Consider the following 27831-nt stretch of genomic DNA (forward strand, 5'->3'; position numbering starts at 1 on the left):
TTGATGAAGTACGGACCAGCAGTAACTTAGATATTGCTATCAAAGGGCACCTGCAACAAAAACTTTAACCTGCTCCAGAAACCTTAACCTCCTCCAGCATCCGAAACCTATAGCTCAGATTCAGCATTCAAGCCTGTCTGGTGCATCAGTATCATAAGACACACCATCCATGCAAGTTTGGTGAAGTACGGACCAGCAGTAACTTAGATATTGCTATCAAAGGGCACCTGCAACAAAAACTTTAACCTGCTCCAAAAACCTTAACCTCCTCCAGCATCCGAAACCTATAGCTCAGATTCAGCATTCAAGCCTGTCTGGTGCATCAGTATCATAAGACACACCATCCATGCAAGTTTGGTGTGAAGTACGGACCTGCAGTAACTTAGATATTGCTATCAAAGGGCACCTGCAACAAAAACTTTAACCTGGTCCAACAACCTAAACCTCCTCCAGCATCTGAAATTTAGGACTCAGATTCAGCATCCTAGTCTTTCAAGTCCATAAGTAGGTCCAGATGCATCATCCATGCAAGTTTGGTGAAGATAGGACAAGTAATAGCTTAGATACAGGACATGCAACAAAAACTTTAACCAGGTCCCGACGCCGACGCCGACACCGAGGGTATAGCATAAGCTCCCCCTGACTTCGTCTCGGTGAGCTAAAAATAGCACAAAGCTCACTCGATGGTGTTAGCTTGGTTGCGATATGCTAGAACTGTTTATTTGATGTGAAAATATTGGAAACTTGGAAGCAAATGTGCTTAATAAAGAAAAAAAATTTACAGTTAATTGCAAGTAATACATATAAGTATGCCTCTAAAAATGCTTGTGTGCACATGTATAGGGACTGACTGCAAAGATAAAGTACAGTAACTGGCGTATTTTTTTGGACGAATCGTCTATGCAAACACCTAGTTGAATTGCTCATTTTTAGCCCAAATTTACAAAAAAAAATCCTACGATACGTCAATTCAGACAACACATAGAACTTATCGCTTTAACATGGCGTATCAAACTGCAAGTAACATTATTTAGTGTATGACGACAGAATGTCCCCGATATTGCTACCAATTATTATTAATGATTAACATTTAAACAATTACGCTTTATACTTATGCATTGTATTTTCAAATACCAGTAACATCTATAAAGTCGCTTGCATTGTATACAATTCCCGATATCGCGTGTTATGCAAATTGTATGAGAGTAAACTAACCTTACTTTGTGAGAAATATTTTATTCCCATGTATTAAGATAATTATCCACTCTGACCATCGCTAGTGTACACCATTACGTAACAAGCCACCTGTTGACTCGGTGCGTGGTCAATGTTTGTTTAACAATTTTCAGTGTCAGAAGCATGCTCCTGTCTCGTTTTGGACTTCAAAGGGGGATCTCAAGTGCAGAAAGCTTAGCAATTACTATGATTTAATGAAATTGTTTACTTTGTATCCAGTAATGCAGTTACGTTACACGCTATTTTTTTACATAGACACTGTTAGAAATAGACCAATCACTTGTCCGATTTGATAATGACGATATAAGACATATATACGTTTCCTAAAATTTTAATTTTACAACTTTCAAAGAATTGGACAATAATTAATCAATGAACATTATTTAGCACAACTGGTGTCAGCCTATTGTATAAACAAAAGTATTGATAATTGCCGATTATGTATTTAAAGAATTAATTTGACTTAAAAACCATTTCTTATTTATACTTTCCACTAACAACTCTTTACCAATAAAATAACTAAAATTAAAAACATTCCCTGTACTGCAATAATTTTTTCCATTCATTTTTGGTTTTAATTTTACTTTACAGTATTATCTTCCCACTTAGTCTAGTGATATATGGAACCATGTGACAATGTATTTATAAAAAACAGAACAGTAAAATTTTCAATTGATTAAAGACATGAACCATTTTTTAAATTACCGTTATTATTATGTATACTACTGTTAACAAATGAGAGAAAACAATACTTAATAAAGATGAACAATGAATTCAATAAGGTAATTTCCAATCACACAGCCAACTCAAGATGATTAAAACCAAGATTTTGAATGCTATTTTTAACAATTTTCTGACCTCAAGCCTTAGACAAGTCGATTTAGATGATAAGTCTGGTGCTCTGCTTCAGAGAAAATAAATACCGACTAATCATCGGAAAATACGGTAAATTCAATTAAATTTAAACTAGAGGTACTGTGAGCAATTAATTAAGCTCACAATTGAACCCCCCCCCCCCCGCTAAGAAAAAAATCATAACTCATGTATTTTTGCTATTATAGAAAATATTGGATGAATCTATTTCACTGTCCATTTTCTATAAATAACAACTGCTCTATTTTTAAAACTGTTAATGCTATAATATAAGTACACAAACCAATTTCTATCCTTTAAACGAAATACCACGTCAAGCAGTCATTTAATATAAACATTTTGAATTATTAGTACTGAGCCTAATTTTTTTCCGAAATTTTTTTTCCCGCACATTTTTTTTTCAATCAAAAAAAATACATCGGGGCAGGTCATTTTCAGAGAGACGGGGATGATAATCTAAAAAATAATTCTATATGGCCTGAGACAAGCAAGCTTTGTGTCAAATTTTAGCTTCTAATTAATTCAATTAATACAAGACATGACACAGACAGGAATTAAGGATTTTTTAAACAATGACCTTGAACTTTCTCAATTGACGCACCCTGGGAAAAGGAATCCTGGTACCTATATTCAATTTGACGTCATTTTAAAGAGGTCAAGGGCTTGTTAAACGTTGTTTTAGGAGAGACTGTAGGCATTTTAAATACCATATTTTTCGGGGCATAGGCCGTAATTTTTTTTCTCCGATGAGCGAGCCCCGGCCTATCCCCCGGGATCAGCTAATCTTAGACTCAAAGTTAAAAAAATTTAACATTAAAATATAAAATCCACTGTTTTTATCCGTTGTACTTTTGTAGCAGTTTATTATGTGGGTTGGGGTTTTTTTTCATCCGTTTGAACTATTGTTCGATAGTTGTCCTGTTGATAATTTTTGTAATGACATCATGAGTAATAAAATGTACAGTACTGTACGAGGTATTTCCTTACAATCCCAATCAAAAGAATTTTTTTCCCACATTCGTGTATGAACCCTGGAAACTATTATTGCGTAGTAAAAAAGAAAACGAAACCGGGTAGAATGTAATATGACAGAATTTTTGTGAGTTCTTCATGTCTGCGTTCGTGGGAATCACTTGTCTTGGGTGTAGAATAAATCAAATGCTTTGTGTTTTTACAATTAATTTTCTGTTGGATGAAATAATGGTATTCTGGTGTCGTGTGTATATACAAAGGTGTGAAACCGTGACTAAAACACAGCCTGGGGGCACGTAGCCTAGTGTACACCGTTACACTTCATTGCATTAACTGTGTTTTTAACATTACAACTTCTCTGCATAACGGCAAGTCACTATTTAATTAATTAATGGAAAGAACACAAATTAAATATTTTATGTTTGGTATTTCGTTTTCTCATTCATAGCGATTACAGGGGATAACTTTATTTGAATATGACACCACGTGTTGAGCTAATGGACGCCATACCCGTATTTATAAGTAGCTTTCAAAGTATAACTTGATTAAATGAGATTTAGCAATAAGGTATTAATAAAATATAAAAGGTTTGGTAAAATATTATACTTAGTTCTACCAGACAGAACCACGGAGGTTGGTGTTGCAATTAAATTTACACTATGTAAAATTACGATACATAACGATACACCGACGAATACGGAAGAGACCAAACAGCCACAAAACACAGATTAATTTTTAAAAATTGCTTAAAATATATCTGTTAAGCAAATTTAATAACTTTAATTACTCTTTTGACTTTCTACATTGATATTCTAAAAATATATACTTAATACGATGACTTCCTTAATCAGCTGTCATACTTTCACTATAGTAATCATCGATTGAAAATCGGCTAATCCCCCAATTCGGCTAGTCTAAGGATTTTTCTTGAATTTTGTCTAAAAATTAGCAATTCGGCCTATGCCCCACATCGACATATGCCCCAAAAATACGGTACATTTCATTAGTCAAAAATGGACAAAACTCTGAGATTTGTTAATCTTTTCCTTCATATTTCATAGAAAATGGTTGTTTAAAACATGATTTTTCATTGTGTCTACCAAAAATTTAAGCCCCAGTACACCCTTTGAAACAAAGATATTGTTGTGAAGCATCATCAAAAGAATTTATATCTTGAATTTCATTAACCTGTAGGCAACTTTCATTTACTAGATCTTGACCTTAAGTTGCGAAAATGATTTGACGCTCAAATGGCTCTACATCACATGATCAGGGTTTGAAATTAACAGTCGCTAACTTGCCATTTGCTACTAATTTTTAGTGTTGGCGATTTATCCCTTAGGCCGCTACGAGCGACAATTGTCACGCTGAAATTTCAGGTCGGCCACTGCTATGCGCGACTATTGACGTTTTTCCAAGAGCAAGTTATCCAAGGTTTCCCCAAGCCTCGCTTTGAACAAAAACAGGATGGCTATTCTTGGGAATGAAATATGATTGGTCAATTGATGTTTTCGTAAGGTTTCTAAAGTTTCCATAGTTTAAAATAAAGTCTATAGAGCGGTAAACTTCGGAGAAATGCTTTGAATTGTAGCATACATAGAATGAAGTTTTTTCACAGTGATAGCAAAGAAAAAATAATTTTGATGGATTTAATCCTACAGTACATAATTTAGAAGATGTTAATTTATTGATTTATGTGTCTTTGATGGACTTTGTGCCAAGAAATGAGCGAGAATTTGATCTCGATCTCGAGGTAAGCTTGTCGCGTGTTGATCCACTGCCATTCAATATCCCATTCACCAGAGAGGAAAAATTATTTAAACACTAAAATGGAGGATTATGAACCTTCATCGTTTCTAAATTATTTTTTAATGATGTTTATGAAAATTCTTGTTTAATTGATCAATATCTATACTGAGAGACGTGTGCAGTCCGAGAATGTGAACCAGAACAACATTAAACAAGAGGCCCATGGGCCACATATCGCTCACCTGAAAAATAGTTCTTGTATCATTTTATTTCAAAAGAGTTTATAATGAAGTGAACTCTGAAAGAAAAAAAATTGTAAAAGTCTCATATATTTCAAAATTTTGCCATATATTAAACAATACATAACAAGAGGCCCAATGGGCCACATCGCTCACCTAAGCAACACTGGCTTTATATGGGCGTTCAAAGGATATTGTGCCATGTGGCCCCTCGGTAGATTAACCAAAAATGAATATCCAAATTTTTACTTATTTTTGCATCTTTGACATATTTACCTTCATGGAATACAATTTTACCGAAAATAAGATCATTCGCAATATAAATAACTAAATTTTCAGTTGGTGTTCACGGTTAACTTCCAATTCCCTTTATTTTAGCCCCCCCCCAATCACTTTATAAAACGATTAAAATACATGAGAGCATAAAGGTACATTTTCTTCCTCCACTACTTGCTACTTATTGTATTTTCAAAAATTCTATATGTGAAAGAAGAAAAGTGTACCTCAATGCACCACAATGAATGCACTCAATTCCTCAAATTAAAAACATTGAAAAATTTAATTGGCCTTCTCCATTATAGACAATTGTCATTTCCCAGGCATGAATTCATTTTGTATGACCTTTCATATCCTTACTCACTTGATTGAAGAAAATAAACTTAACTGAAAATGTTGTCACATATGTTAAAGAGCTATAATTCAAATTAATGTATTGGCAGGCATGTCGCTCTATTGTACCAAGGCCCTTCCAATATATTATTTTCATCTTTATTAAAAAACAACAAATGTGTACAAACAAAGATGATTTTCCATTGCAATAATTTTTTAAGAACATTAATAATGCTTTTATCCTCATAATAATAATGTGTCAGGCCTATGGAAACTGTTTAAAAGGCATTGTTTTCATTCACTTGTGTTTGAAAAACTATCAAAAATTTGTGTAGATTTTATGCAATTCATCGTTGAGAAGGGGCACCAGAAAGTAATTACAGCATATCATCCTTTTAGCAAGACATTTCTATTGATCAACCAAAATTACAGTGTCAATCATAAGCAAGATACGTAGCTTGGTTTGAGTCATGTTTCTGTTCACATGAGTGTATTACATTCAACTTAAGAATTTTAAACTTGGTATTTCCTATTCAGCATAGCTGCATTTAAAATATAAACAAACTAAAGAATGACCTCAGCTTTGTGTACAAACATATAGTAGCATTGTGCGCAAAGCTCTGTATCTTGCTTATAACTCGAAGCTTGACTCTCAGGTTAGTAAAATTATAGGAATTTAAACAAAGAAAAAACTCAATTTATTTTTTATCATATATATACTTTAGTAATATATTTCTAGCAGCGAGAATAATCTCCGTTTAGATTGAAATTGCTGAACATCTTAATAGAACATGTTGCATTAATCAACTATTGCGTAGAGATAATACCGAATTACACGCACCACCATAATTTGCATGGTGGCCCCACCCTATCCCCTGAAATCATGGTTTGAAAAAAACTAGAATGAATCAACACTACCTGAGGATGCTTCATCACAAGTTACAGCTTTTCGGGCCAATTGGTTTTTGAGAAGAAAATTTTTTAAAGATTTTTCGCTATGTATTCCTATGTAAAATTCGACCCACCCATTGTGGCCGCACTCTACCCCTAGCTGGGATCATGGTTTGAACAAATTTGAATCTACACTACCTGAGGATGCTTCCATACAAGTTACAGTTTTCTGGCCTACTGGTTTTTGTTGAGAAGATTTTTCTCTATGTATTCCTATGTCAAAATTTCGACCCCCCATTGTGGCCCCACCTTACCCCCGGGGATCGTGATTTGAAAAAAGTTGAATCTCCACTACCTGAAGAAGCTTCCACAGTTCAAAATTTCTGGCTAACTGGTTTTTGAAAAGAAGATTTTAATGATTTTTCTTTATACATTTGTATCTAAAAATTTGATCCCCCATTGGGACCCCACCGTTCCCCCAGGGATCATGGTTTGGACAAGCTTGAATCTACACTACTTGAGGATGCTTCCACAAAAGTTACAGCTTTTTTTTTTTTGGCTGATTGATTTTTGAGAAGAATATTTTTAAAGATATTTTTCTGTATATTTCACCTCAGGTGAGCTAACAATTATTCATGTCTCTGCTACATGTACACGCACTTAGTATTTTCATCAGCAAAATTAATCTCCGTTTAGACTGAATAGACGAGAAAATACTTTTAACTAGCCTAAAACACATTGCAGTAATCAACTATTACGCAAAACACATACCGTATTATCATTAGAACTTGTATTTTAGTTGTTAAAGTACCATACCTGTTAATGTATCTTATTTTCTGCAAGTAACAGTCAGCTGTCTTACTTTCCGATGTCTATATTTGATTGGTACGTAAAAATTACAAAATACAGGCGATAGTTCCCCTAAGTTACAAACCGTAATTCATGAAAACGAAACGAAAATCAAAACAAGCTAAAACCACCGTCAAAGGTGAAAATGTCACTGCATTGGAATATCTAATCTCAATTTACTCCACAAAATCAGCATTAATGTATCTTGCACGTTTCAAATATTCCTTTTGCAAGCAAACTGTTCCACAACAACCAAATTCATCTTTGTCAGATTGACCCATTTCTTATACGTTCAAAATGACCGCTTCTTTGTTTCAAAGAGGGTTTTGAGATATGGAATACCAAACCCGAAGTTAAACTGATTGACCCTCATTCTCTCTGTCTTATTATCATTTCCATAAATTTCCATAAATTACTCAAATTTGAAACAGAATTAGCCCTTAATTTTTGCAATTTATATTTTCCTTCCCATAAGGATAATTTATGCTAAACTACGTTGAATTGACTCAGTAGTTCTTGAGAAGAAGATTTTTAAAAATGCACCCCCCTTTTTCTACAGTTTCAAGGTTTTCAGCTTTGAATAAAGATAGGTCTTTCATTTCTGCAATTTATATTTGCCTTTCCATAAGGATGCTTTGTGCCAAATTTGGTTGAAATTGGATAAGCCGTTTTAGAGAAGAAGTTTAAAACGTGAAAAGTTTACAGACGGACAGACAGACAGACGGACAGACAGACAAACGGACGATGGACAAACTGTGATCAGAAAACATCACTTGAGCTTTCAGCTCAGGTGAGCTAAAAAGGAGAAAAAATCATATCTTTGCCAATTGGCATGTTTGTATTCATAATTATTTTACACATCAAATGCACTTAATTTTAAGCTCTAAAATACCCATTTGCAGTAAAAAAAAAAAATTCCATTTCACTGAAAAATATTCATTGAATAATTCAAAGATGATAATTCACTATTGTCTATGTTTTGTATTTCAATCATTTAAAGATTCTTTATGGATTCATCAAATAAAATATTGCAGGTGTGGTGAGGACATTCATAGACATGTTAGATTTTGCATTCTCATCTGTCTTATAGACTGAACTCAAAAAACATGGAAAGCCTATATATAGTTGATATAGTTATCAATGATTCCTACTTTTCTTTCCATAACCTTTATTATCTTTTGTTCCTCTATCTTTCCTAACTGTGTGTTTGTGAATTAAAACTTCCTAAGAACTTAGATCCACACCTTTTGAAGTTTTTTGAATTTATGATCTTTGATCCCGATCACTCAATGGATCCCGATATGTTAGTAATTGATGTCAGGATCGAAATTCCGAAAACCTAGTCGATAAACATATTTCCAGAATGATAATTTAACTATGATATAAACTTATCATGGAAATTTCTTTTTTTTATTTTTGAATACTTCTTTTATTAAAAAGAATAAGAGTTTAAAATCATTTTCCCATTATATAAGTCTATGTTAAACTTTGGACATCTTTTGGGGCCTTAGTATTAGTCCTTGGGTCACGGTTTTCACAATTCATAATCAACACTATCTTAATAGGGTACTTGTATAGAAATATCACTATTTGTAGCATTGTAGTCCTTGAGAATATATTTTACTTGTGACCTGAACTGTATCTGGCCACATTGTTTACAAGCAGCACTGATTTTAATTAATAAACTGATTAACAAATACTGTTCTCTCAACCAATCGCTAAGCCTCTCTCTATTCTAAAGGTTTCCCAACATTGGGTATCAACTTCAGATGGACAGAAGAACGCTCCATCTCTTCTTTCTATCATCATCCAAATTGACTACACAACTCAACAATTTTTACCTTCACTCAAGAAACAAGCGACATAGCGTAGTGGTAACACTCTCGCCTATTATTCTTAGGGTTCTCAGATGGATACGGATGTGCGGAACCAATTTTTTTTTTTTTAAATTCTTGGATATTGATTTTTCTCTAATTATTAACATTTTTGGGAATTTTTTTTAATCTTTGTGAAAGGTGGAAAGGCCTCTACTTGTTCCGTGAACAATAAGTCTACTAGTTTTAATTGATTTTCACATTTGAACGTACCTAGATTGATAAATACAAGTAAAATGAGGAAAATGAGCATTGCATTGAAATCTTCAACATTTTCTCTTGCATTTAAATATAAGTTTGGTAACTGTTGAATAAATAGTTGCTGACAGAGATATATTATTTTAAAACTTGATGGTCAATTACCATGAATTGTAATTAATTAATTCAGCAGTGGTGGCCATCTTGGCGAAAATTAAAGCAGCAGCCTTAGGGTTAATTTAAATTGCAAAAATGATTTGACAGTGGGTAAGTGTTGATTATTTGTGATATATGGCTGAAATAATGTTAAAATGTAGAAATAATAGGTCTGTTACAAAAACTCAGGGAAACTGGAGTTAAAACATGGGGAGAAGCGTAGACCGTCTTCGGTTCCGACATTAACACATTTTCCAGAATCAAAATATGAGGGCTAACGAAGAGAAGTGGATGTAGGCTATGCCCGTCCACTTCTCAAAAGAGAAAAGAGATGAATCAACTAAAACAGCTGTAAAGGAACAACAAGAAATGTGTTTGATCTGAGTTATTAGATTTTAGAAAATGAAGTGTTTGAAAATCTAAGAAAAATAGAAACTGAATTTGAATTTATATATACATGTAATTAAATGAGATTAAAAATATTTTTCTTTCTTTTATTAAAATAAAAGATTGGGCAACTAAATTTCGATGTGGGCCCCTTGAATGATGAAGATTAGTAGCCCACATGGCTAGCAAAAAACCAAGTTAGTGTAAAACCCAGGTGATAAGAACTCAAATTACATGAATTGTTATCAACCCTTCACCATCTTGCCATAATAATTTGTCAAGAAGTTCGTAATATGTAACCCAAAACACGCTGGAATAGTTATATGATTCGGAATAGGTTCTCATATCAGACTGCATGTGAACCGGTCGCGTCATTGAAGATTGAACAGTTGAAATCAACTTGAAGATGCAAAATTCGATCGAGAAATGAAACCTTATGAAGCAAACCAAACAAAAAATAAATACAAGCATGCATAGTAGTGCCTATGAAATACTTATTACCTTCATTGCCTCAGCTTGGATTACTTTTCGATTCAATATGCCCAATAGTTTTTTATACGACGCCTACGTTCAGCTTCCCCGCCATCGACACGGTTTTCTTGAAGACTTCCGGTTTACGAGCCCGATCTAATTAAAGGTTCATACCAAAAAACTTCTCATTATCAATCTGAATGTAATATTTAAATATCTACTGTGTAGTCTAAAAAATATTTTTTTCCCGAATTTCAAATGAGGTGACCACTCAACCAATCATCACATAAAATAAAATTTCAATCTCTCTCTCTCTCTCTCTCTCTCTCTCTCTCTCTCTCTCTCTGAGAGATACCATGCATATATATTTGAGAGAGAGAGAGAGAGAGAGAGAGAGAGAGAGAGAGAGAGAGAGAGAGAGAGAGGTAAAAATTGGATTCCAGTATCAAAATTCTCATTTTTACCATTTTTATAAAAAATAAATTTCTGTTTTTTCATAGAAGTGCTTTGAACATGTTGAAGAAGACATTGCATAAAAAACACTCAGCTGTTTCTCAGCACATCTTGTTTTGTAAATATAGTACTTTAACCAAAGAAAAAAGATAATAAGGATATATTTTTGCTTTTACCAATGGTGCCTAGAATAAAAGATTTTATTGGTAAATGTAACCTGAAAATTGATTTTTTTCTTCTAAATAATGTTTAAAATTTTCTAATAAAGATTGAACACATTCACAATTCCACAATATATGTAAATATGTTCTATAGTTTCCTCTTCTCTGTGACAAAAGTTTTAGGGTTTACTTTTTTAATTTTGAAAAAAAAGGGTTTGTTGCTAAAATTTTGTCAATTATTCTGTATTAGAACCATTGAAGTTTACAGTCTTAATTTTGTTGTTATGAAAGGTAGTTTATTGATTATTTTCCACTCCATGTCCTCTATATTCAATAATTCATTCCAGGCACCTTCTTTTACCTGTTGTCACAGAGATATTACTGAGTAAAATATCATAGAAGAACTTTGACTTTTTACATTTCATAACTGTATAATGTTTTCTCTAATAAGCAGGTTTATGTATGTATGTCTAATGTATGTCTTCATAGCATGGATTATGCTTGCATATTCTCAAAAGTTGACCTTTACATCTGTATACATATCACAATACTTATCAAAACTAAAAAAAGTACCATCTTCTTCCATGATATCATTGATATATCTAGACTAAAATCAAATATTATTGTCAAATAGTAGCTGTTTATTAAAAAAAGATATCCCTCCAATATGGATCAAAGGGTTATAAAATAATGGTGAGTCTGCAGCTACACCAGACTTTATTGTATTATGCAGGTCAACCCATGGTTTTAATACATCTATCCAGAACTTGTTTTTTTATTATTTCATAAGTATATCAATGTATTCAATATCATGTAATGTAAATTTTGATTAAAATTAGGCATGAATTGAACCCCCTGTTTGTAATGATAAGCTGTCTCTCTCCTTATGTATATACATTTATCTTAAAACCTCTCTCTATTTTTTCTACTGCTCTGCATCTGTTTGATCTCTCTGTCTCTCTGTTTTTCATATTTTTCCTATTTCTATAATCTCTCTCTCTCTCTTTCTCCCTCTATCTTTCTCTATCTCTCTGTTTCTTTCTCTTTCCCTCTGTCTCTGCATTTTTGGCCTCCAATCAATCTCTCATTTACTCTCTCTCTCTCTCTCTCTCTCTCTCTCTCTCTCTCTCTCTGCCTCCGTCTCACTGTCTGCGTCTCTCTCCTTATGTATATACATATAAAAACCTCTCTCTATCTGCTCTTCATCTGTTTGATCTTTCTGTCTCTCTGTCTTTCATATTTTTTTTCTATTTCTCTAAATTCTCTCTCTTTCTCCCTCTTATCTCTCTCTCTTTCCCTCTCTCTCTTTCTCTCTCTGTTTCATTCTCTATCCCTCTATCTCTCTTTTTGAGCCTTTTTTGTATCCAATCAATATCTCTCACTGTCTGTCTGTCTGTCTGTCTGTCTGTCTGTCTCTCTCTCTCTCTCTTTCTCTCTCTCTCTCCATTGTATTCTTGCTAAATGTCTTTTTCTTTGAGAGATGTTTCTGTCCATGTTTTTATCTGTATCTGTATTTTTTAACTTTCTATCACTTATTTTATTCCCCTTTCTTTCTCATTCTCTCTTTCTCACTCTGTGTATATCTCTCCCTTTTTTATACACAATTGTCTTAATCTCTCTCTCTCTCTCTCCCTCTCTCTCTCTCTCTCTCTCTCTCTCTCTCTCTCTCTCTCTCTCTGTCTCTCTCTCTCTCTCTCCGCTCTCTGTGTGTGCATGTCTGTTATGTCTTAACCCTGTGTAAAAAAAGCTTTAAATGACTTTTTTTAATCTATTCTGTCTGATTTGATCTCTAGCTCTCTCTATATATTTTTTTATTTCATGTGATTTTTAATTTAACCTCATCCTCTCTTGGGGCCCCTTTTCTTCATTCGTTTTTCTGTCCCAGACTTGATAAACGCTGCATATGTGTTTCAGCGGAGTATCATATTTCTAATCTGACTCAGCTCTGGCACGACATTCCAATGTGGTTTTAACTCCCCAACTAGGCTTGCTATCACACCAGAGAGTTCATGGACCACCCCCCACCCCCCCATCTCCAAATTTATTCAGCTAGCTAACATAAAGAAATGTAATGTTACATTATAAAATAGATCTGTTTACAATAAAATGAAAGTTCAAAGAAAACTACCCGGTATTGTAAAATATGACAAAGGATCAAGTTAAAAAAAAATAATGATGTAGTACATATATCTAATGAAAAATGAATAAAATATATAGCCATTAATTAATCTGCAATTGATTTATCCTGACTGAATTAAATTAGCAATCAAGGTCACATGGAATCTCGGATTAATATTTCATTAAGAAACTACAAAAATAAAGAAGTACCATTCAGGTTTATAAACACACCTAAACAGAATCAAAGGGTCAAAATATAACCTAATTTATCACTGTTTATCTCATTATTTTTATAAATTGAAGTGCATGTATACCCCCTCTCTCTCTCTCTCTCTCTCTCGTTTGTTAATTCTATCTCTTTCTAGTTTGCTCTCTCTCTCTCTCTCTCTCTCTCTCTCTCTCTCTCTCTCTCTCTCTCTCTCTCTCTCTCTCTCTGAGCACATGCATGGATAGTGCATGGAAACAGGCAGAGTATGAGATATTTTCTACAATGTGTTTATGGAATGGAATACACCTAGGGTAGTTAATAGCCCAAAACTAGTCATTGTTAAAATTTGAATTCAAGATGAGATCTGTTATGCCATTCAATATTTGAAAAAACATTAGAAATTGATCCTTAACACTCAATCTTATATGTTAAAACATGACCTTTTTTATTGGTGATTTGAAAAATTCATCTTATTGTAATGGGTTTGTAATGATTAAATCCCATAATTTGATAGACACAGTTCCCTTTAGGATTATAATAAAGAGACATGCCAGCTATTTAGTGTTGATCACAATGTGGTATGTGATTTTAATGAATAAATGTTGATGATGTGTAATGATTGATGAATGTAAAGTGTCTTCTTGATCACTTTTCCAATAGCAGAGGAATATTAGTGCTTATTAGAAATAAGAAATATGAAAGAATTACCCCAAAACTCTAAATGTTGAATCAGATAGGACTTGATCATTTCCCATCTGCACATGAGCACACAGATATAGCATTGAAAGAGTCAGTAGATACATGTAGTTTCCACCAAGATGTGTCCATGGAATTGAACACTCTGGGTTATAGTTAATCGCCTGAAAACCATTCGTCGCTTAAACATGAACACAAAATGGGATTAATTTTTGCATGTCATTTATATGAAAAAAAAAACAAGAGAGAATGATCCTTTACACGCAATACAATGTGATAAAATATGATATTTTTATAGTCACTTTGTGAAATTCATCTCTCCATATTCTGATGAGTTTGTAGTGATTAAATCTTATAACATGATAGATACAATTTCCTTTGATTGGTATCTGATTTAGAGGAATAAATTTTGATGAGGTGTAATGATTGGTAAATGTAAAATGTCATCTTAATCACTTTTCCAATGAGGAGAAATTGTGCTTATAAGAAATAAAGAATCTGAAGGATTTGACCCAAAAAACTGAAAACGTTGAATCCCATAGGTCTTGAACATTTTCCCTCCAAGCTCCCATCTGCACGTGAGCACACGGCTAGTGAATGGCAATAGGCAGTGTATGAGAGAGTTTCCAAAATGTGTTCATAGAATGCAACACTCTGTGTGTAGTTAATCGCCTGCAAACCACTCATTGCTAAAATATAAATTCAAAATGGGTTTTTGCATGTCGTTTATAAGAAAAAAGCCATTAATTAAATGATCCCTAACATACAATTCAATGTGATAAAATATAATGATATTTGATAGTCGATTTGTGTTATTCATCTTATTTAGATGACTTTTTAATGATTAAATTGTATAATTTGATAGACACAGTTCCCTTTAGGATTAATGAAGAGACCTGCCAGCTATTTAGTGTTGATTGGAATGTGATGTCATTTTTTAGGAATAAATTTTGATGATGTGTAATAAATGGTGAATGTAAAGTACGTGTCATCTTGATCACTTTTCCAATGCAGAGAAATTGTGCTTATTAGAAATGAAGATTGACCAAAAAACTTAAAATTTTGAATCAGATAGGACTTTAACATTTTCCCTCTAAGTCTAAACTCCCATCTGCACATGAGGAGGACATGGATAGTACATGGAAACTGGCAGTGTATGAGATATTTGTTTAAAATGTGTTTATGGAATGTTACACATCTATTATAGGGTAGTTAATCCTTAGTCTCGGGGAGAATGTTTCAAACATACATTGTCCTATATTTTTTCCAGTAAAAGGTTAACCTAAAAGGGAAACAAATTGAAAGTGGGGGGGATGGGGGCTAGGCTAATCATCAAAAATCTTGACAAGCAAAAAAACAAAAACAAAAAACAACAACAAAAAACCTTATTTCCCAAAATCATGAAAATCCTAATGCGTGTGTGTGTGTGTGTGGGGGGGGGGGAGGAGCTAGTATATCAATGACTCCAATTTTCAATATCGCTATTAATATTTCAATCTTTTAAGGTTAATTTAGGAACTATTATGTTTGCTGCAAGAAAAGTGCGTAGGGGGGGGGCTGGACCCTCCATGTGCCTAATGGTTAGGTCTAACTTTGCAAAAAAGTGGGCTATTAACATGTCTAACATGTTCTTATCATGAAATTGTTTAAAGTACCATAAACTGGAAATGATAATCATTAAAGTATGTAAAACAATACGAATGTAAACCTCTCTCTCTCTCTCTCTCTCTCTCTCTCTCCTGTAAAACAGTATGTTGGTTACTTTATAATTTGTACTTTTATAATATAAGAGTTGAGATTATTTCATTCAAATATGAAATACCAAATAAATAAACTAAAGTATATACAAAATGTTACATATAGATGACTTAATTTTTGTTTATCACAGTTTTTAGGTGTAAATGTTATATTGTTGTGGGTTTTTTTAATGACAAATAGTAGTCTTTAATTACCATGTTAATTTAAATATTTAATACATTCATTTTGTATGTTTTTTCTATAATGTCCTTGTATAAAAATATGCATTAATACTAGTAAGCCTCTGTTATAGTTACCCTTTTATTTAAGGCATATTTCTCTTTCAAATTAAGTTTACATTGAGACAAAGCAATTATCATTGAATACAAAATGTAAAAAATCAAGTTTTTAGCTCCTTCCTGTCCAAAGGTGAAATTTTATATATATTTACGTAGTTGAAAAATCACCCACTCCTTCCAATTGTCTCAATTTACATTCTAGTAGGATATGTAAATGTACATTTTACATAAATTAAAATAACATCTGCTAAAATAACTACTTTTGAAATGAACAAGAAGCAACACTATTTTTATCTTTGTGTTGTACTTATGCATCAAATAAGTAGAAAAACATGTAAAATTTGAACATTTTTCGTGGATTTCTTATCCGTCTCCAGCTACCCGGGTGTGTTTGAATTTTATTTTTATTTTGATTAAAGGCTGGCATCACACTGGTAGGTCTTAATTTTTTTATCATGGTTGAAAAGGGAGTAGAATTAGAAATCAGAATAAATAAGATTTTCATTAAATATGATTGTTAAGCTTACTTTTTAATAAAAACAAGAAATTACATGCAGGACGGCATGTATATTTGTCACTAAAAATGCTACAATTCATCAAATTTATCAAAATAGGTCAATTTTTAGTGTCTGTGATACTTGTTTTTAGATATGTCTGAAAACTGATACAAGGAAATTGCCACAAGTTTCATAATATTAAGTCAGTGAAAGAGTTCAAACCACTGCTTTTAATGAAAATCAATACATAGGAGGAGGGAATACATGCAAGGGTATTTCTAAGTGATGTGGTGCTTTAATAATGATAATATCATGTAGATACATGCAGTACTGAAAAAGGTTTCTTATTAAAAGAGTTTAAACAACAATTGACCTCTAAAAGTAAAGATGTTTTGCTGAAGAAGAACCATATGAATCTATGTTAAATAGAGTAAAGTGGAAATGGTGGGTTCACCTAAATGACCATATATTTCTTAAACCTCAATGGAATTGGCAATATGGGGTATACTTTTTTTCAGAATTGCATAAGCTTTCTTATTCTAAGACAGGATGTCTTTTCATAGAATGTTAGTGTAAGGTAAACCCTATAAATTAATTAGAAACATTTTTGGACTGTTTTATTATACATGTACCTCATTTATTTACATATTGAAAGGAATTTATAATGGTATTTTGAAGCTATTACATTGTACTTTAACAGTGTTATATAGACAACAAGAAAAGAAAGGTTTTGAAAACTTGCAGACTTTATAGGATGGAACCCTGAAAATGATATAGATGTTCAACATATAATTATTAATAATTCACTAAATTCAAACTTATTGAAATCTCAAAGCAAAATCCTTTTTCTTCATATATAGGCAGTAAAAAAGAATGATGGGTAACCAAGTGATTACCAAGTGGTTAACTCAGTTAACACAGTGTTAGCTAACCAATGCGTTAAATTGCTTTTGATCAACAGAATTTAACTACTGCGTTAGCTAATCACTTGATTAGGATTTAACACGTCGTTATCCTTAACACAGTGTTAAATTTAACCACCTTTTGAAAAACCGGGCCCAGATGTATACTTAAATTGACTAAATGGTATGCTGTATATTCTACGTTCTCTTTTTAGTTGAAACTTTATTTGTGCGGAGGTTTTCGACGGTTGTTCAGTCAACATCCGGTATTATGCATCGTACATGTAATCATAGCCTGGCCATGAATTAAAATAACATCTGCTATAATAACTACTTTTGAAATGAAATCACATGCAGGATGCCATGTATTTTTGTCTCTAAAATGCTACAATTCATCCAATTTTCAAAATAAGTCAATTTTTAGTGTTGGTGATACATGTTTTCAAATATGTGTGAAAATTGACACTAGGAAATTGCCACAAGTTTCATAATATTAGGTGATAGATTTCAAACTACTGCTTTTTATGAAAATCAATACATAGGATGAGGGTATGCATGCAAGGGTATTTCTAAGTGATGTGGTGCTTTTACAATGATACTTAATCCTGAGTAATCCTTTTAATTATTTATCTGTTATGCCAAGAGTAACTCTCTTTAATCACTAATGTATGTCTTGCCTATAAAGTGATCGTTATTCACATTGATCATCAGTTGGAGACTGGACCTTGTATTGTCCATGCCGGCTGCATAGATCGTGTAGAAAAAGTTTGGATCGTTAATAAATTGTAAGGTCATATTTTTTTCCCAGATGTGTTTATGGTATGCGAACGTCTCACTGTTCAAATCAAAGTACTGGAAGTACTGACAGACGGAGGCATCATTTCGGAGGAAGTTAAACTAATGACAATATATGATTTTTTTTTTTATTTAAGAAAAAACAGCGCGCTTACCGCTTATCATGTTAGAATATTCGCAAAGCGGTTTAGTATTATGGCAATTTAAGGTCGCGAGGATATTTTTCAAGCTGACACCAGAGTTAGGTAGATAATATTAAAATAATTAGTGTTGTTCTCTTATCTAAACATTATAAGCTTGTTATATTACTACTTAAATGTGTTTATTATTTACCAAAAAAGGAAGGAGGAAAATATTTTGCATCACAAAACAACATGGGAAACTGCACATGTTATTAAATGCATACAACTCGAATTACTCGAAAAATACAATGCAAACTATTAATGTACACATTTCTTTTCTTCCGTATATTTAGTTTAAGTCTGTATTATTTCCTGTGTTTAATGATTTGCAAACCCAAGGTAGAAAACGGCATGTCCAAGAAGTTTTCACACCGTTCAAGTCAAAAGATAACCTCTAAATTGCAAACTACTTCGTACTAACCGTACAACACCCCCCCCCCCTTCTATCATACAGAAGGGGTTTCTTGATTAACGAGTGTCGTCGATCCAGATATTCTCTTATTATGATCGTTATGAGAGAGAGAGAGAGAGAGAGAGAGAGAGAGAGAGAGAGAGAGAGAGAGAGAGAGAGAGAGCGCGCGTTTTAGGCGTATTTTACATTCATTTGAAATACACTAATTATAATATTATGTATTCATACAATTAGTACAAAAGAATATAGTACACTGTGATTGAATATAGCATGCAGGTTTAGCCACGTGTTACCCCTGTTAATCAAATCAACGCGCGAGATGCACCACGTGTTCCTTCCAAGATAAGGGAATAAAGTTTCGTTCTTATAGTTTTCATATCAAGTAAGGAGAAAAGAAGTATGCATAACAAAAAAGTATTATACACTGTTTGTGATGTTTGATGTAAAGATTGATATACTGTGTTTTTGAATTTAATTCGTATACTTCTTTTTTCTTAACAAATATCTCTCTCTCTCTCTCTCTCTCTCTCTCTTTCTCTCTCTCTCTCTCTCTCTCTCTCTCTCTCTCTCTCTCTCTCTCTCTCTCTCTCTCTCTCTCTCTCGTTAAGACTATGAACACAATAAACAAATGAGCTTAATTTTTGCTATTTATTTTGAATTTCCAGAGAACTCAAGTTCAGTAATATAGTACCAGTGTTAATGATATATATTATGGCAATTGTTTGCTTCAGTTCTTTTGTCAATTCTAGCTAAAAAAAAATTTCACGCGCGACAGAATTATCAGCATGTAAAAACATAGTGACTTCCCAAATCACTTGCCGGGGGGGGGGGGGGGGGTTGCAGCTGTTAAGAAAGATACGTCTCCGCGGGAGATTGATTGATAATACCCGAACGATATACGACGGAGACAAAGAAGCACACAATGTTTATTCATTGAATCTCATAATTATTCATGATTTCGTCCACCGCTAGATGGTGCTTAAGAAATCCTCATTATTTGACGTCACGGGCAAGACAAACACAATATACGGAGTTATACAGCCTCCGTTTAAAAATGAACAGATAAACACCATATATTTATATATGAAAAACATGAGAATTTAATTATTAACACTCAATGCAATCTGTTCAAACATCTCAATGTTACGCTAAAAATAACAATACAGGAAAATGTAGACTAATTTCTTTATACCTAAGAAATGACATGTGGTGTTAACGAACAATGTTCAAAGGAAAAGTACAAGAGCAGAGCAAACACGGAACAGAGGTAGTGTCAGGTACAATGGAGGAGTGAGCATCCTCTTCTGACCGGTCGCATCCATCGGTTGCTGTTTGTCGTAATCGAGAAAAACGGGAAAAATCATCCGTTGACAGGTTATTGATTATGGCCTAACAATAAGTATGAAAAACGTCAGTCAGCCTGCAACCCAGTGGATGATTGTATTTGCTGACAAGGTCGTTGTATCGACCATAGAACTTACGAAAAGATGACTTCAAACGAGACTGTTGATAGTCCTGTTTTATCAACTTATTTGTCAGTAGCTTGCCTCGCCTTAGAAACTGTTCATAATAAGTAAGGAAAGTTGCATGACTATAGAAAAATTGAAGTCATCACGTTTATCGTGAAGTTTTGTTGTTAGGTTACCATCAATGCCCTTTTACATTCCAGTAAAATATCCAATTATGAAACAGGTGACGCAAACTCTGTGGTATCTTTTGTTTCAAAATCACTGGAATATATCGAGTCGATGTAAGTATGGAAGTAGCAACTGATATGACAACTGATTGTCAATATACCTGAATGCTGAGTTGAAGACCACAGTGAGCGTTTTATTTTTTCACGTACAAGTTTTTTAATAAATTCCGCTTCATATGAATACAAAAATAGGTCTGCTAACAATGGGACGAAACTAGTACCCATATGCATGGGAATTCAAACAGATTGTTGGAAGACATGATTTCCAAAAAATACATAGATGTTGTCTTTCAGAAACTCAAGCATCTTTTTAATATGCACTTCAGAGTACTTATGTACACAATACGAATGGTTTTAAACAAAATAATTTTGCAAATGACCGATGTGACAAGTTTTACGTGATCCACTTTTATTGAAAAAGCAGGTATCGATGATGTTAAAAAGCCTTGACTTTGATATAAAATATGTGAATTACCATGAAAGACCAAAATGACGTGCCATACTTTTAAGAAGGTTTTATCTGTATAATTTGTTTCCATATGTACAAGGGTAGATCCAAAAGTAATGTCATACTATGCACCACGTTTCACGCTGGCGCTGTTTTGTATAAAATGATACGTCCATTTCCGTATGTACAAGGGTTGATCCAAAAGTAATGTCAAACTATGCACCACGTTTCACGCTGGCGCTGTATTGTATAAAATGATACATCAAAACTTTTCTTTATCAAAATTCTGATTTAAAGTAAAATTTTGACTAAATTTCGTTGAACACTTAACAAGATATTGATGTTTGTAGGATGATATATACGTGACATCGCCGCGTCATGAATTTACGTCTTTTTAAAGGTTTGTATTTATGCATAAACTACCATCCAAAATTTGAAAAAGACAAAAACAACACAATATATTGAAACAGATATATACTTTTTCTAACTGTTTTGAAAATTTAGGGACCGTTACCGTCCATTTCGGACATATACGCAATGCCCTTTGTCTATATATCAAGGAATAAAAATACTGGACCTGTGAATAGTGATACGAGGCATTTTTTGCTTCGATGGATAGAAATCATTATAAAATCTACTGGAACTGACATATCAATCTAAAATTGAGAGCGAATGAAAAGGGTTCCCTTAAAGTTGTTCCAATATTTAATAAAAGCATATGTCACGTTAATAAATAAATTAAATAGACAGAAGGTATTCGCTCTGAAGGAAAGTTAAAACTAGGTTCATACGCCATGAGCTGTATCATAAAGCTACGTTCATGACTTCTTGAAGAGATTTCGCAAAATGATTGCACATTAAAAAATATCCATCATATTACCCCATCGATTACAAAAAGAGTAAATGGTTACTTTATGAATTAAAATGGATTAAGAATTTTAAATAGAGCATCGTGGCCAATTTTTATATAGTACCAAATTAAGAAATTCTACAAGAACGTCAAAGAACTAGAAATGACGTCGCTAGCGTGCAGCGATTTTCCTTGCTTAACACTCTAAAATATACATTATCTTCAGAAATATTGATCATAATAATGCATCAAAATTTTTAGATCTGAACTGAAATAGGTAGATATCTCAAAGCACAAGTTTTTTGCCACTTTACGCGGATTTTTCACGATTTTATTGCATCTGTGACATTACTTTTTGATCAACACTCGTAATTATTCTTTTTAAATATGATTCAATACCGACAAACTAAAAATTCAAAATTAAAACGACTAGCAAAGATGTTTGAGGCAGTCATCAAACAGGATGGAAGAGAATTGACAAATGTGTGACCGAACTGGTTAGTTAGGCTAACAGGAAGTGAATGGTTGATCAAAACTAAATAGATAATTTGTACAAAAGATATTTAGCCTATATTAAACACAAAATAATTAGCTTGTGATAAAGATATTTATACCAAACTGAAAATAAGTAAGTTTATAAAAAAAACTTTTCATAAATCTTAAAATTAAACTATAGACAACACAGCCTGTGTTTTAATAGTTACTGGCATTGAGGAATGGCCGTTACCACAGCTACCGTTTTCCAACATGACGACGACCAAAAAGACACGAAGTTCCCATGTTGATAATTTGCTAATTTGTGATATTTTTATTGCTTTCTAGTTATCTTCGTTCTTTTTATACATTTTTAGTGAAATATGAAGCGACAGCATGTTCTTACATGTAACTGAAATCCAATGCAAGCGGTGTTTTATAAGTGGACGATGTTGAATACTAACACGAAGTTAAGAAAAAGATGTAATTTACTTCAGAGACTGGTGTCAGCTACTATAATTTGAATAAATTGAATAATTAAATCAAATGAAAGTTTAATAAATAAATAAATAAATAAATAAATAAGCATTCGTAAAATCATTTTTGGGAGTTGATTTTAATCAACTCTCCTATGCAGTTACTCTGGCAAACCGATAGTGTTTGGACCTAAGCACAAATCATCACCGCTGACAAGACTTGGTTCTAGAAATTAATAGAAAAATGCGATGTAATGTATGCTGAAGCATTGTTTTTTAAGGAAACTTATCTATAAACACTTTGAAAATAGTCAGATTTTATATAATACGAACAATTTAGATATTTTTGTAGTCTTATGTGTTCCTACGCCAGAGTTTAATAAACAACCAGATGCTCGGCTGTCTCCGTAAATCTCCGAAAAGTAGAGAGGCTTTCCTGCCAATCGCAACTTCTCGGGCATTTCCGGCAACCTCGGAGACAATGTGTTTTTCGAGTTTGCCAGAAAGGTCCGAGAAGCTGCGATTGGCTCTCTAGTTTGTCGGAGATTAACGGAGACAGCCGAGCGTCTGGTTGAACGAGACTAGAGTTCGATATCAATAGTGCCTGGATCAATACGATTCTTAGAATTGTTTCAATTACTAATACATAGTTTGAAATCTATCTTTAAATATTACACAACATGATTCATATGGGGTTTCTTGAAATTCTTGTCGGAAAAGTCTGAAAATTCATAATAAAAAAAGCGTAATTCAAATACAGACTAGAAACTAATTGCCATGCAAGATAAGTTGATTTTAAAATAAATGATAATCGATAAAATCAACTCCCGTCAGTACTTCAGTACTTTGATTTAAAAAGTACAATCATATTTTTAACAAAAAGTTTTAACTTGCACATTTATTTCCTGTGTAGAAAAAACTAAAGTTTACTCACGGTAGATCAAATTTATTAAAAAATGCATATCACATTTATTAGACCAGTTCTTGAAAATGCTTCTGTAGTATGGGGCGGTTGTAATATGTTTGACATGGAGAGATTAGAAAAAGTTCAATTAAGTGCTGCAAGGATAGTTACTGGGCTACCCATTTAAGCATCTACACAGAAACTGACTGGGAACCTCTTGTCAGTCTGTACAGAAGAAACATTATTGAATCACTTAATTGTATTTGTGGTCAAAAGGAGGATGTTTCTCATTTTTTTGTGTGTGCAAGAATTATGTAAATGCTAGAAACAATCTATTTGAACTACTTTTTAATAGGCTTGAAGAAACAATCTTAATTAATTCACATTTGATTTATTGGGATAGTGACAATTTGTCTTGTAATACAAACTGCTTTATTTTTTCAGAAGTTCAAAATTTTATTAAAGTCTGGAGGATTTAATAACTAATTTTTCTTGTTTATGCTATTTTATACTGTATGCCAACACTATTTATTATATATTTGCAAATACTTTGTAAATGCATATTTATGAATATTACTACTTTAAAGTTATTAACTATAAGTAACATGTAACATAAAAATGATAATTGTGTATATTGTATGTATTATCATCAGGAGAGGAACACGTAAGTTGTAAGAACTTGTTTCCAATCCTCTTGTGTAATTACACAATAAAATATGTTCAAATCAAATCTGTGTAGAAATGTAAACTGCATTGAAATAAATACTGCAGTAGCAATATATACATTTAGGCATTAATTCAGGAAAAGTGCTTTTTTGCGTCGTATATCAGAACAAAATATCATGTAAACCTTTATATCTAATTCACTTTATTTAAGACATCCCACCAGCTGTCTTATTCTCAATAAACTCAACAGTAAGCATGTAGATTGTGAACCAGCACTTCTAAAACTAAGATGAACAAATATATACATCATGTAATAGTACTTTGGGATATAAATAAGCACACAAACAATAAATCTAGATGTACATGCATTTGGATGTTATTGGGAGATACAGTTGATGGATTCACTGAATACACCTACCTACATGTATACATTTTTCTTTACTTGTATTTGAGTCTAAATATAATACAAACAACATATGAATGAATTATTTGCGGAAATATTTGCGGGAGGGGATGGTTGGTAACCAGGGATAATATCTAATAATATTTACATTTGCTTTTCGGGAGGGTGCGATGCCTATTTTCATTAAACTAAATATGTGATTCTCCCGTTTTCTATATTTCCAGAAAGTTTTCCATCTTATATATTTACATGTAGATCTAAATGAGCCTTTTTGTAATTTGTATTTTATTAAAAATAACAATATGCGGCCTGATCGGCATATAATATAATTTGTTTTGCCTAGGACTAGAATGTCGCGACGTCATTGGATGAAACGCGTCACGTGGCTGCCTTACAAATTTCTTTAAAAGGCAAGCGTCAAAATGTATAGGGCAACATGGCGGACGTTACGTTATTTGAACTGATTTTCTACACAAACGTTTGTTTACATATCAAACTTTAGGTCCTCGACAAAACAAAACACTTATTAGGTTTGTTACTGACTGTTTAAAGAAATTTGTGGGGTCGGTAAAGTCCATAGAAGGCTCGGCTTCGCCTCGCCTTCTATGGACTTTACCGACCCCACAAATTTCTTTAAACAGTCAGTAACAAACCTAATAAGTAATAATATCCAGTTACAAGAGTTTAAATGTGTATCTTACCATTACTTGTAGGAGGTTTTGAAACTCTGTCTCGGGTCTCGGAGGATTTCGATTCTAAATAAGGTGACCAAGCCTTGCTGATTTTTGAAATGGGAGATAAAATTTAAATACAAAAAGGGACACACTTTTTACTAAACGTATAACAGTCATTCTCAGAATTGTTACTCCATAACACTGGTTACGTTGTTAAAAAATTAAGTTTGCCAGATTGTTTTAATAATTTGTTTTTCAAAAGAACATCATCTATGATACTTTTTCTGAAAATATTTCCCACATAATTTTTTTAATTTACAAATCTAGCTCAGATTCTTTGCAGGGGGGGGGGGGGGGGGGGTGAAATCACAGTAACGGATGTTAATCTTATAAAAACCGTGGGTTTTTTTTCAGCAATAAAAAAATAAATAGTTTAAAAATTCACTAATTCTATATATCTTTTAAATTATAGAGCAGTCTATTGCTACATGTAAAACCTTTAAAACCGAGGACAATTGAGGCAAATTTGCTTACATACAAAGATCCATTTCAAAGATAGTTACTTTAATGTGAGAAACATATATATGTCTGAGTGGTACAAAATGAAAAGATAAAGTAACGGATGTTAAACGAAACTCTAAACTACATTCCTTTATATGATACCAGGTAAGTATATCTTCAATAGGCAATTCAATATTGCTAATAATAACGTTCATTGACAAAAAATTTAAAACATTTAAAATTTACTTTTCCTCTCTCATTTTATTATTTTTGCCCTTGATTTTTTCCCAATACCGGCGTTTGCATTTCTGCTGTGTAAATTACCGCTGAGGAAAAAAATCATGTTAAATTAAATCAGGTAATGTTTTACTGCTTTAAGAATATTAATATAGATTTTACCATTTAAGAATGCAAATATTATAGACGAATTTATATGACGTTTTCAATCTAAATTATTACTGGATTAGCTTGAGCAGATCCACATTTCTTTAAGAGGGGGATCCGAGGATTATCTTCGTTTGCTGAGAGAAGGGGCCTATTTTCGATAAATTTATTATGTACGGTAGATATAATTTTTCAGTTGGGATCCGGACCCCTCCCCCTTCCATATAGAACCGCAAATACACCGTGACCAATTATTTCATTCAATACACTTTTCATGTTGAATTAATTGCTTATAAATCATTATACAAGAAAAATATTGAAATGTGTCTTTACATATATAAACAATGAAAACACCTACCCGATAAAGAAATAACTTAAAACTGTATCTTTGTGTAATAAAGGCGGTAACGGGCGTTGTATTATAACTTCTTTATACATAACAAAGCTCCTTATCATCCGTTACCATTGCTCTTAGAGTCAGTGCATATTTTTACCAAAAAGAAAATATATACAGCTTTGAATGGGTGTCGTTATAATGATTTGTATACTCATGTTCTCAATACATGTATGTGCATTGTCAAAAAAAAGTCATAAACGTCATATGATCTATAGTCGAATGTACTAGTACACATGAAGATAAAAACTTTAAGTAACAAATGTTGCGATCTTTCAAAAATGCTGCTGTTGTGGTAAATTTTTTCTTACTAGTGGTTTTTACTTTACTGTTACGTCACGGCTGCCTAGATATTTGAAAAATCTCGATAAGTAATATTCGTTTCGGAAATAAAAGAAAGCAACACTTGTTAACAAAAAGTCATATATTTTATTGGGTTTTTTTTTTTTACATCACATCATTATTAACTTTGAATATCGCCAAAAATTAAGCTATATAACTACCCAATGGATATATAGGATAGGATTATTTAGAGTGTATTGTTTACGCAGAGAAAAAGCGAAAGCACTTGTTAACCCATATTCATATTACAGTGAAAAGAATCGGAAGATGGCGATTTTTTTTTCCAACGCAAATGTCATACAGTAAAAACTGATCATCTACTTAAATGCCTACAAAAAGATAAATTCAAATGAAACTTTATTCACACAATATCGTCTTTGGCTTAGTTTCTATCGGAGGTAGGTAGGTAAGGCTAACACTGCGACAAGTTTTATCAATCCTTGATTAAAAAATATTGACGAATGGCAAAAACGTTAGTCTCTAAATGATGGGGTTTTATTACATCAAAAATGTATATTTTCATTTTTTCATTTGTCTACTTCAATAGCAAAAAAAAAAAAAAAAAAAAAAAAAAAAGATAAAAAATAAAAAAAAGGACAAACATTATCATTAGCCTATATAGTGACGTATGGAAACCACTGTGCCATCTATAATT

The 27831-nt window shown here is 32.8% G+C and overlaps 1 protein-coding gene and 1 long non-coding RNA gene across 3 annotated transcripts in view; one reads left to right on the top strand and one right to left on the bottom strand.

The window, feature by feature from the left end:
* The window catches only part of LOC136271839 (uncharacterized), a 28796-nt gene extending 18164 nt beyond the window's left edge, over positions 1-10632 (bottom strand). The window contains exon 1 of the long non-coding RNA XR_010709832.1: positions 10535-10632. This is a non-coding gene — a long non-coding RNA (uncharacterized lncRNA). The remainder of the gene's footprint in view (positions 1-10534) is intronic.
* The window catches only part of LOC117692238 (putative leucine-rich repeat-containing protein DDB_G0290503), a 1014555-nt gene that overhangs the window by 312779 nt on the left and 673945 nt on the right, over positions 1-27831 (top strand). The gene's annotated exons all lie outside the window — the stretch shown is intronic.

The sequence above is a fragment of the Magallana gigas genome, chromosome 9 (assembly GCF_963853765.1).
Source record: "Magallana gigas chromosome 9, xbMagGiga1.1, whole genome shotgun sequence".
Lineage (NCBI taxonomy): Eukaryota > Metazoa > Mollusca > Bivalvia > Ostreida > Ostreidae > Magallana > Magallana gigas.